A 10,346-nucleotide genomic window follows, 5' to 3' on the forward strand; every position below is an offset into this window, starting at 1 on the left:
ATAAGTAATATAAGAGTGTAAACCTTCCACCAGCTTCACGGGTCTGAAGCACGACTGGACGACCCCCGACTGTCGTTGGGTCTGGGTGAACTCTGCGCCGGTGCAGTGAGTCCTGGTTCCTCCTGGAGTGACGTCGGGCGATATGGCAAAAATATCATATTACGATTTTAAAAATTTAAATAAAATCACGATTTCGATTTCATCACGACAATACATTTTTCTGAGTGTGATAATAATTTAAAGAGACTAAAACTTGGTTTATAACCGTCCGACACGTTTTCAAACGTCTGTTGTGTCAAATTCATCTTCCTGCTGAAACTCCTGAACAAAAACATTTGTTTGTTAAATGTTCCGACCTCAAAAAGAGTTCAATCATCTCTGCATTTAGTAAGACATCTGCTTTAATAGCAAAATACTTAGCTTAGCTTGGCAAAGTACTAAAAAAAAACAAAGTGGCAAATAAAGTGGCTCATCAGAAACTACCCAGATAGCAAATCATTTTGGCTTTTTTGTGGTATATCTGGCCTCTTTACGGTTGTAAAAAACAAAATCAGGGGGGATGGTGGATTTTGTCATATGGGGACGATAATTTGTGATGATTACAGAAATACTGCAGGAATGACATAGCAGCAGTTAAATGCAGCCTTCTGTAAGCTTTAAATATCCACTGGGCTTACATCAAATACATCAAAACACAAAAATAAAAAAGTTTTCTGAACTTATCAATATGACTCTGTCCTTCACAGGATAAGTAAAATGGATACCTGCAAAAACGCAAAATCTTAACAAGAATATTTGTCTTATTTCTAGTTAAAATGTCTCATTTTAGTAAAAAAATCTCATTACACCTAAAACAAGACTCATCACTGGAAAAAACAATTTTCACCTGTTTCAAGTAGATTTTCACTTAAAATAAGTAGAAATATCTGCCAATGGAACAAGATTTTTTTTTTCTTGTAATAAGAAGATAAATCTTGTCCCACTGGCAGATTTTCCTACTTATTTTAAGTGAAAATTTACTTGAAACAGGTGAAAATTGTCCAATAAGTTATTTTTCTGGTGATGACTCTAAATGTTGAAATAGCAGTAAAACCACATTCATTGATGAAATGACATAAGGGATGGAAAGTGGGGATGGCAGTTTTACAGGGGGGATGATTTTGACCGTTTTTATTTCAGGGGGGGATGCCATCCCCCCTCATCCCCCCTGAACTCAAGTACTGGCCGTCAGACACGTTTTCAAACGTCAGTTGTGTCAAATTCATCTTCCTGCTTAAACTTGTTAAATGTTCCGACCTCACAAAGAGTTCAATCATCTCTGCATTTAGTAAGACGTCTGCTTTAATAGCAAAATACTTGTACAACCGTCATACAGTACATGGGCCTCTTCACTTTACATCTGTATGTACAAAAACTCCCGACTCGCCAGAGTTGCAGCCCTCCATAAAAATTAAAAGTATCTTTTTAAAACAAATATAAAACTTTCATAGGCCCTGTCCCAATACTCCCACTACCCCTCGTTTTCATCCCTAACCCCTAAATCTTGCGCGTTCCCGTGATTTATGTTCGTTTTGAGTGCTGCTGCATATCAAATAAATGGATTGGCATATCCTACCTGGATCCTATGTCTGAGCTTTTGAATTTGTTTAAAGCACGCGTCCTAACTAAAACCGGCTATCATCCGGATGCTGGATGAAAAGGAGGAGAGGGAAAAGAAGAGGGATGACCAGTTATCTAAGTTAATTGACATTTTTGGGAAGATGATGGACAAAATTTAGTTTTCTTCATAATTTTTTTATTCATAATTTGAGGTCCAATTTCTTTTGTTTTCATTTTATATTAGACAAATCCTCAGTTGACCTGGTGTTGAATAAACAAGACTTGCTTTTTTCTTTAATCTGAGTACAGTGTTTGAATTAAGATTCCCTATGTTAACAGAAATGCATACATGTAAATACTAGCAAGACAGTTTTAGATCCAACACAAACAAGTCAGGCAGTAATTTGGTTATTCATTTATTTATGACCACAAAATTAAAACAATTTCTGCAAGTTGAACAAAAACGTTGCAGTAAATAGTAATAATATAACTGAAATATTTAGCTCAGATTACCATCAATTTATACAGTCTCTTAAAAAAATGAAATGACATCATGCTCAAAATGGAAAGTAATCTTAGTTGGTCATAACACAGCTGGAATATTTCAGGATACCATCAGTTTACATGTTCTTACAAAAATGAAATTACTCGACGATTGATCCTGGCATACTGATACTGGATGTGCTGGTATGGGTAGATTGAAAGAAAGACACTACATTAACAAGGAAATACATATTGTAATGTGCACATGTTTAGATTGTGTTCTTTGTTGAATTTTATGCTCCTTTATATAGGCTACCACTTTGTTTTCAAACATCCGTAGGTTGATCATTCCCAAACTTATAATAATATGTAACATTTTGATCTGACGTGTTTCCAGTTTCTGCTAAGTGCTGTCCCATTCTTATTTCTACCATTTGGAGCTCTCACACTTGATCACTTCCAGCTGACGTCACTAAAGTCTGTGAGGGTTCAGGGCTTGAGGGTTTAGGGTGGAGATTGGAATTCAGGGTTGGAGTCTGTTACCGACTCCGTGAAGAAAACCTGCTCAAAAGTAGCATTTGTTCAACATACCCCAAGTTTCTTTCTGTCTCCTCTCCCTAATGAAGCTGAACACCAGTGTACATTGAATACTTAACCGGTGTTAAAGAGAACATTGTTAACAAGAGCAAATCCTGACTGTTGCAGGAAGCCTTGAGAGATACTTTTCATGAAGTTTGAAGTCAGAATTAAATTTGTGTTTGCAGAAAAATGGTTAATAATCTATACCACATGTTTACTGTGGGTTGATTGTTTTCTTCCGTTGTAAATTAATTTGGATCAAAGTGTCTCCTAAATGTAATGTGATCAGAGCACTGGGAGCAACAGAGCTTTGTGAAAATGAATTGCTGATTTAAGCCTCTAACAAAACAAAACACTGCTTTTGCATCTAATACTTGCATATTTTTCAATACATGTTTAAGTACTGATCCAATAGAAGTGGAAGTTAATGAATGGATGAGTGGATGGTGGCTTGACATGACTGTAGTGAATTGGTGCGTACAAGTAAAAATTTAAATGAAGTGAAAACAAGTCAGTTTTCCTACAACAGTCGGTGGTAGTGTGTCCGAGCGGTCCAAGGTGCTGGAATTAGGGTCCAGTCTCGGAAGAGGCGTGGGTTCAAATCCAGAGGTGTCAAGTAACAAAGTACAAATACTTTGTTACCTTACTTAAGTAGAAATTTTGGTAATCTATACTTCACTGGAGTCATTATTTTTCAGACGACTTTTTACTTTTACTCCTTACATTTTCACGCAATTATCTGTACTTTTTACTCCTTACATTTTAAAAACAGCCTCGTTACTCTATTTCATTTAGGCCTTTAAATAAAACTATCCAGTTAAATTGCTCCATCCGGATAGAGTGAATTTGGTTGTGATTGTTTCAGATGTTCTTGTCCAGTTTTGTTCTTACATCTGTTCCCTCAGATTCCTGCAACTAAACTTGGATGTACATTCCAATAAAGGTTAGGATAAATGATAACATGCCTCTGAAGTTTGACTTTTTGCACCATTACAATACTTATAGGCAACTAGTCATCATATCTCCTGCTCTCTGAAACACATGTTAATGCTCAATAATACACATATATGGTTCTTTAATATATTTGCATTATATTAATTCCCCCTTACATTACTTTTACTTTTATACTTTAAGTCGTTTTGAAACCAGTACTTTTATACTTTTACTTGAGTAAAAAACTTGAGTTGATACTTCAACTTCTACAGGAGTATTTTTAAACTCTAGTATCTATACTTCTACCTGAGTAATGAATGTGAATACTTTTGACACCTCTGTTCAAATCCCTCCACTGTCATCAAGGCTTCAACGCAACCTGATAAGTTAGTTACCAGTGACATCTAGTGTCAAAATTTGTGCAGTGATTTAGAGGCACCAAACATTCATCAATATCCATCCCTCGCTGCTTACTCCAATTCAGAATCATAAAGATCTGTTGGACCCGTACATCTCAAACAAGATGCAGGGACACATCTGAACAAACAAACTCACTGAAGTAATCCCATTTCCAGAGGTAGTAACGAGTTACATTTACTCCGTTACATTTACTTGAGTAAGTTTTGGGAAATGTTGTACTTTTAGGAGTAGTTTTGAATCACTATACTTTTTACTTTTACTTGAGTAGATTTGTGAAGAAAAAACTGTTACTCTTACTCCGCTACATTAGGCTACGTTGAGCTGTTACTTTTCTTTTATCCCTTTTATCCGCGTACGCGTCAATCTCATGACATCACTGGGTGATTCTTTGGGAAAAATGTTTGTTTTTGCATGTTTTGTCACATTTACACAGACTCAAACACACAGAGAGTTTCTATGAGTTCATGTTTGTTCTAGTTCTGCCTGGTTAAAAAAGAAAAGTACAAAGGCTTGAAATTTTGTGCTACTTGTGCTTAATTTATTTGTTTTATTCTGTTATTATTTTATTATTTATTAAAGTACTTGAATTTACTTTAAGATTATTTTAATTTAAGCTTTTTTATTTTTTATTCATTTTAATTTATTTTATTGATTTAATTTACCTGAAGATGATTATTTTGTACTTTTGTCTGTTTGAATGGTTGTGTTAAAAAAAATTAATCAGACGTTATTCAACAGTTACTCAGTACTTGAGTAGTTTTTTCATCAAGTACTTTTTTACTTTTACTCAAGTAATGATTTGGATGATTACTTTTTACTTCTACTTGAGTCATATTATTCTGGAGTAACAGTACTTTTAGTTGAGTACAATTTTTGGCTACTCTACCCACCTCTGCCCATTTCAACTATGCCTCTCCCTTGATGGAGGGATCGCCACAGTAGAATTGGAGACACGAGCATCGACCAAGCAGCATGTCTTGACAGTCATTCCTCTTATTACATTTAGAATAATCAATTAACCTGACATGCATGTTTTTGAACTGCAGGAAGAAGACCAGAGTGTCTGGAGAAATCCTACACAAGTACAGAGATCATTCCAACGCCACACTGAAAGACTCCTGCAGGGAGTTGAAGCAGAAACCTTCTTGCTGTGAGACAACAGTGCTAATCACGAAGCCTCCTCGTCATTATTCACTTTAAAATGCATGCAGATCTCTTCTGAACTTGTCAGGTGGAGTACAAAACAACTCAGTTTTTCACAGAGGATCCCGGTTTCATCTTTTCAGTCATATAACTTTAGACACAATTTGTTTTCAAGTTCTTACTTTTAAGGTGAGCAAAGAAAAGCAGTCAAAACCCCTGCAGTCCGATCACTTTCACCTGCAGTATTTTGTTATTAAAGTCTAACTTTCATGCAAAACCCCAACAATTTTACTCTGCCACATTTAATGGATACATAGGACTTTTTCGGTGAGAGACACATCGTCATCATCTAATCCAGTAAGAGTGTTGGTAGCAGCATTGTTTTAATACACCTTAAACACAAATTGAAGCCTCAACTTAACCAGCAGTCAAATACTTTAGCTCTTTTGTGTGACCTGGATTTTCTGATTTAGCTTTTCCCCTCAAAGAAAGAGGTAAACAATTCAATTTAATTCAATTCAATTTTATTTGTGTAGCATCTAATACAACAAAAGTTGTCTCTAGGATCTTTCCAGAGACCCAGAACATGAACATAAACCCCCGAGCAATTATTACATAAACAATGGCAGGTAAAAACTCCCCTAGTGGGAGAAAAACCTTAAGCCAAACAGTGGCAAGGAAAAACTCCCCTTTAGGAGGGAAGAAACCTTGAGCAGGACCAGGCTCATAAGGGGGGACCCTCCTGCCGAGGGCCAGACTGGGGGTCAGGGACGTCAGCAGCACAGCAGGCAGGTGGAAGCAGCAACGGGATGACCGGGGGTGGGTGGGGGCGGGGGACCGGGACCGCAGGCCAGCACGCAGCTCCTGAACCTCTGGCCTGCAAACATGCACAAATGGAAAAAAAAAAGGGGGCCTGCACAAGAAACTATGGGAACGATGGACAAAAAGAAAAAAGAAAAAAAAAGAAGCAGCCAGGGATCCCGCGACGGCGGACCGTGACCCAGACAATCCCCGGCCATCTGGTCCAGGCCGGACACGACCCCCACCCGGCAGGGGGCCAGCCTGCCCGGAGAGACAGAGCCGCCCCGGCCACCGACGCGGGCAGGAGCACCCACCCCCACGAAAGTGGCCCTCCAAGACCAGAGGGGCGCCCCGCCGCAGAGGCAGCGGGGGGGACCGGAGACGGGCCCGGAGAGAGGGAACCCCCCAACAGGACGACACCCGTGCAGGCCCGACAACGGAGGGACCCAGACCCAGGCATCCCATTCATTCATCCATTCACCTATCCGATATCTATACTAATAATAATATAATATACTATCACAATAATAATAATAATAATAATAATAATAATAATAATAATAATAATAATAATAATAATAATAATAATAGTAATATAATAATAATAATAATATTAATAACCATCTTTGTATGACATAATATTAATAAATTATTAAATTTTGTTGTCCTGCCAATGGAGGCCCAAATCCTCCATGGCAGGACCCTTCCATACCGCATTCTCACCGACACAGACGCACAATCACGCACCGTTTCCCCCTCCCCGGGGGGGTCCAGCACCGCCAGAAGGCACCCCAGGCTGCATGGCGAGCCCCGCCAGGCCCGGGCATCACGACCCACCTATCCCAGGCCGGCGAGGGAGTGCGGGTGATGTGGGACCCCCTCCTGCCCCAGGTGTTGAGTGCATGTGATTAAATCCATAAAAACAGGGAGGGGGAGGACAAGGTCTCAATTTGACACCGAACCCCCCGTCCCGAACTAAATGTCCTTGTCAAATGTATTTATTAAGTGTTGAATGTGCAGTGTCTACAGTGCTGTTAAAACCGTGAGGCGGGGAGTGCCGGGCCACGTGGGACAATGCCCCCCACGACCCGGACCCCCCGCCCTTCGCCTATGTGCGTATGAATCGTGTAAGGGGGGGAAGGAGGGGGAGAAGAGGCCGAAGCCAGGAAGCAGGACCAGAAAAGCCGGCCCTGGTAAGACACCCGCGCTCCCCCACCGGCCATCCAGTGGACGGGGGCCGGCCCTCCGAGCTGGGCCAGGGCCCCGCCGTACCTCCACGGGCGCCCCCGGCGCCGCCGGAGCCCCCAGACGGAGGGGGAACCGGTCCAACATCCCCTCATTCATACTGACAACAAGACATAGACACCTGGGAATGGTGCCACGCCGCGCCCGCCCGTGCACCCCCCGGCCAGGGGAGGCCCGATCCCCGGACCCGGCCCCACCCCCCCCCCGGGGCCACCCCGGCGGACACCCCAAAGGTCACGGAGTCCCCACAGACGCAGGGGCATGCGGCCCCCGCCCAGCGACGGAGCACCGAGGCAGCAATGCCCCCCCAGCGCAGACAGCCACCCCCCACCCAGGCAGGGCTGGGCCGGGCCCTCCGAGCGGGACCCCCTACATCCACGGCCCAGCCCTCCCCGGGAGACCCGGAGACGCCCTAGCCACAATCCCCCGCCCGAGCCCCCCCCAGCCACCCCTCCCCCCCACAGCCATGAGGTAACACCCCCATAGGCCCCCAGGACCTTCTTGCTGTGAGACGGCTGCACTAACAGCTGTACCACCGTGCCCATGGTCGTTTGTGATTTTGATCATGGCGGTCTCAGTACTGTGGTGGGTTCTGTAAGCTGACTGGACGGGTTCATAGAGCTCATGGTTGGACAGATGCTGGTGGAGCTGGGCCGCCACTGCTCTTTCCAGGATCTTACTGAGGAAAGGAAGGTTGGAGATCGGCTGGAAGTTGTTGAGGTCTTCAGGGTCCAGACCAGGCTTCTTCAGAATGGGAGTGATGGAGGCGATTTGAAGACTGGGGGGCACTGTACCAGAGACTATGGAGGAGTTGATTATGTCAGTGATGACAGGACAGAGGGTAGGTAGGCAGGCTTTGGCTTTGGTGACCAGTTTGGTAACCAGTGCAGTGGTGACTGGGGAGAAAGAAGAGAGAGAACAGTGGGGGGGGGGGGGGGGGGGGGGAAGCTCCAGGAGCGCTCCACTTATTGGGCCGGACCCGCCGGGGGAGGGAGGGTCAGGTGTGTGGAGTTGCTGGTGAATGGTGTCCACCTTAGCACCGAAGAACTCCAAAAACTTGGAGCAGCGATCAGGTTCATCGGTGGTGGGGGGGGCAGCAGGGGGTCGGAGCAGTCGATTGATGGTGGAGAACAATGTCCTGGGGTGATTCTGTTGAGCACCAATGAGGGTGGAGTAATACCTCACCTTGGTTCTGGCAAGTTCGTCCTTATATGACCTCACATGCTATTCAAAAGCCAGCCGGTGGACAGCCAAGCCAGTTCTTTTGTGCAGCTGCTCCAACCGGCGACAGGTGGTCTTCAAGATACGGAGGTCAGAGGTGAACCAGGGGGCAGGGCGGACATAGGAGACAGACCGGTATTTGAGGGGGGCCAGAGAGTTCAGGCTGCTGGATAGAGCCGCGTTGTAGTGGTTGACCAGGTCATCCGCCGAAGTGGCCTTGCAGACCTTGCAGACCTTGCAGACCTTGCAGACCTTGCAGACCTTGCAGAAGTGTTCGGCCTTGATGGAGGACAGAGTCTGTCTTGGCATCTGGGGGGGTGCAGTCTGTCTCTCAGCAATGAGTCTGGACACCAAGCATTGTTCTTAAAAATGCACAGACCCCCCACGGCTGGTCTCACCAGAGTCCTCTGCTCTTCTGTCATATATATGTAAATAAAACAAACAGTAATGGATCCTATTGTCCACTGCAGCATCTGATGCAGACGAGTGTTTCACTAACTCTCCAGGTCAGTGTGCAACGTGTGGGTTCACACATTGTGTCAGTGTCCTCAACATCTTTCTTGGGATGATGAGGAGCCCTGAGAAGGTGGACGAGAACAACACTTTCAGTGAGTTACGTCTCTTGGAGATGATTATCTCTCTGAAGGAGGAGATGGTGATGTTGAGCAGCCTGAAGTCTTCTACTGAAAGTAGATCCAGCACCAGCTTCTTTGGACAGCCGTATTTCTTACAGATGTCTTTGAAAATTTTCTTGTGGATTTTCTTTATCTTTTCTTGGCTGATGTCAAAGTCTTCTCCTTTAACTTGAGTCCATATTTTCTCCAAAAGCCAGTTATGGATGGCTTGAAAATCCTCCGGACTGCATGGCAGCTGTGCTATTTTAACAGCTCGCTCTATCAGGGCCTCGACAACTGAGCTGGCAGCAACTTTGCGACTGTCCAGCTCCTCTTCGTCCTCCCATGTGAAGCTGTCTGAGTCATCTGACTGGGTGGACTCTGAGGATGTCTCTTCAAAGTCAAAGTCTTCCTCAGGTGTGATCCATGGTGAATCTTTGCAAGCTGCAAAATGCTCCACATGAGAGAGCGATGTTGATTCCTCACAAGCTGCAAAATGCTCTACTTGAGAGAGCGATGTTGATTCCTCACAAGCTGCAAAATGTTCTACTTGAGAGAGCGATGTTGATTCCTCACAAGCTGCAAAATGCTCTACTTGAGAGAACGATTTTGATTCCTCACAAGCTGCAAAATGCTCTACTTGAGAGAGCGATGTTGATTCCTCACAAGCTGCAAGTGCAGTTGAGGGTCCAGATCCATGAGGTTCTGCATCTTCCACAGATGTCATTTGTACCTCAGGTGCAGACGTCTCTATGACGACTGCCGGCGTTTTAGGAAACACTGTAGAAATAGGATTAGTGAAGACGTTCTTTATCCTTTTCATCAGTTCTCCTGCTCTCTCTTTAACTGCTCCAGCAAGTCCTTTGGTGTCCACAGCTGCTTTACGGGACTGTAGCTGAAGTTTGCATATCATCTGTATGAATTGTATTATCACATCAGATGATTGTTCAACTGCATCATCAAAACTGGGGTCAGTGATCTGGTCGACCAAACGTGCAGCACGGTTCTGACGACCGTGAGGGGAAGATGAACCTCTCTCCTCTACGTGTTTGATGATTAAGTCTCTGATGATGCCTGAGATCTCTGGCCGGAGCTCTTGTGTGACGGCTCCGATCCTCTCCTTTGATAAGGCAAATCTGATCAGATATTTCTGCAAAACTGCAGCTATGATGTAAACTGTCAGGTCCCACTTCAGCTTTTCCAGCAGGCTTTTTCCACGATCATCATGGTTGTTAGGGATCAACCATGGACAGTTGTGTGTGATGACCGTGTTCAAGAAGCTGAGGAGTCTCGGTCTGACGTCGTCTG

The sequence above is a fragment of the Cololabis saira genome, chromosome 8 (assembly GCF_033807715.1).
Source record: "Cololabis saira isolate AMF1-May2022 chromosome 8, fColSai1.1, whole genome shotgun sequence".
Lineage (NCBI taxonomy): Eukaryota > Metazoa > Chordata > Actinopteri > Beloniformes > Belonidae > Cololabis > Cololabis saira.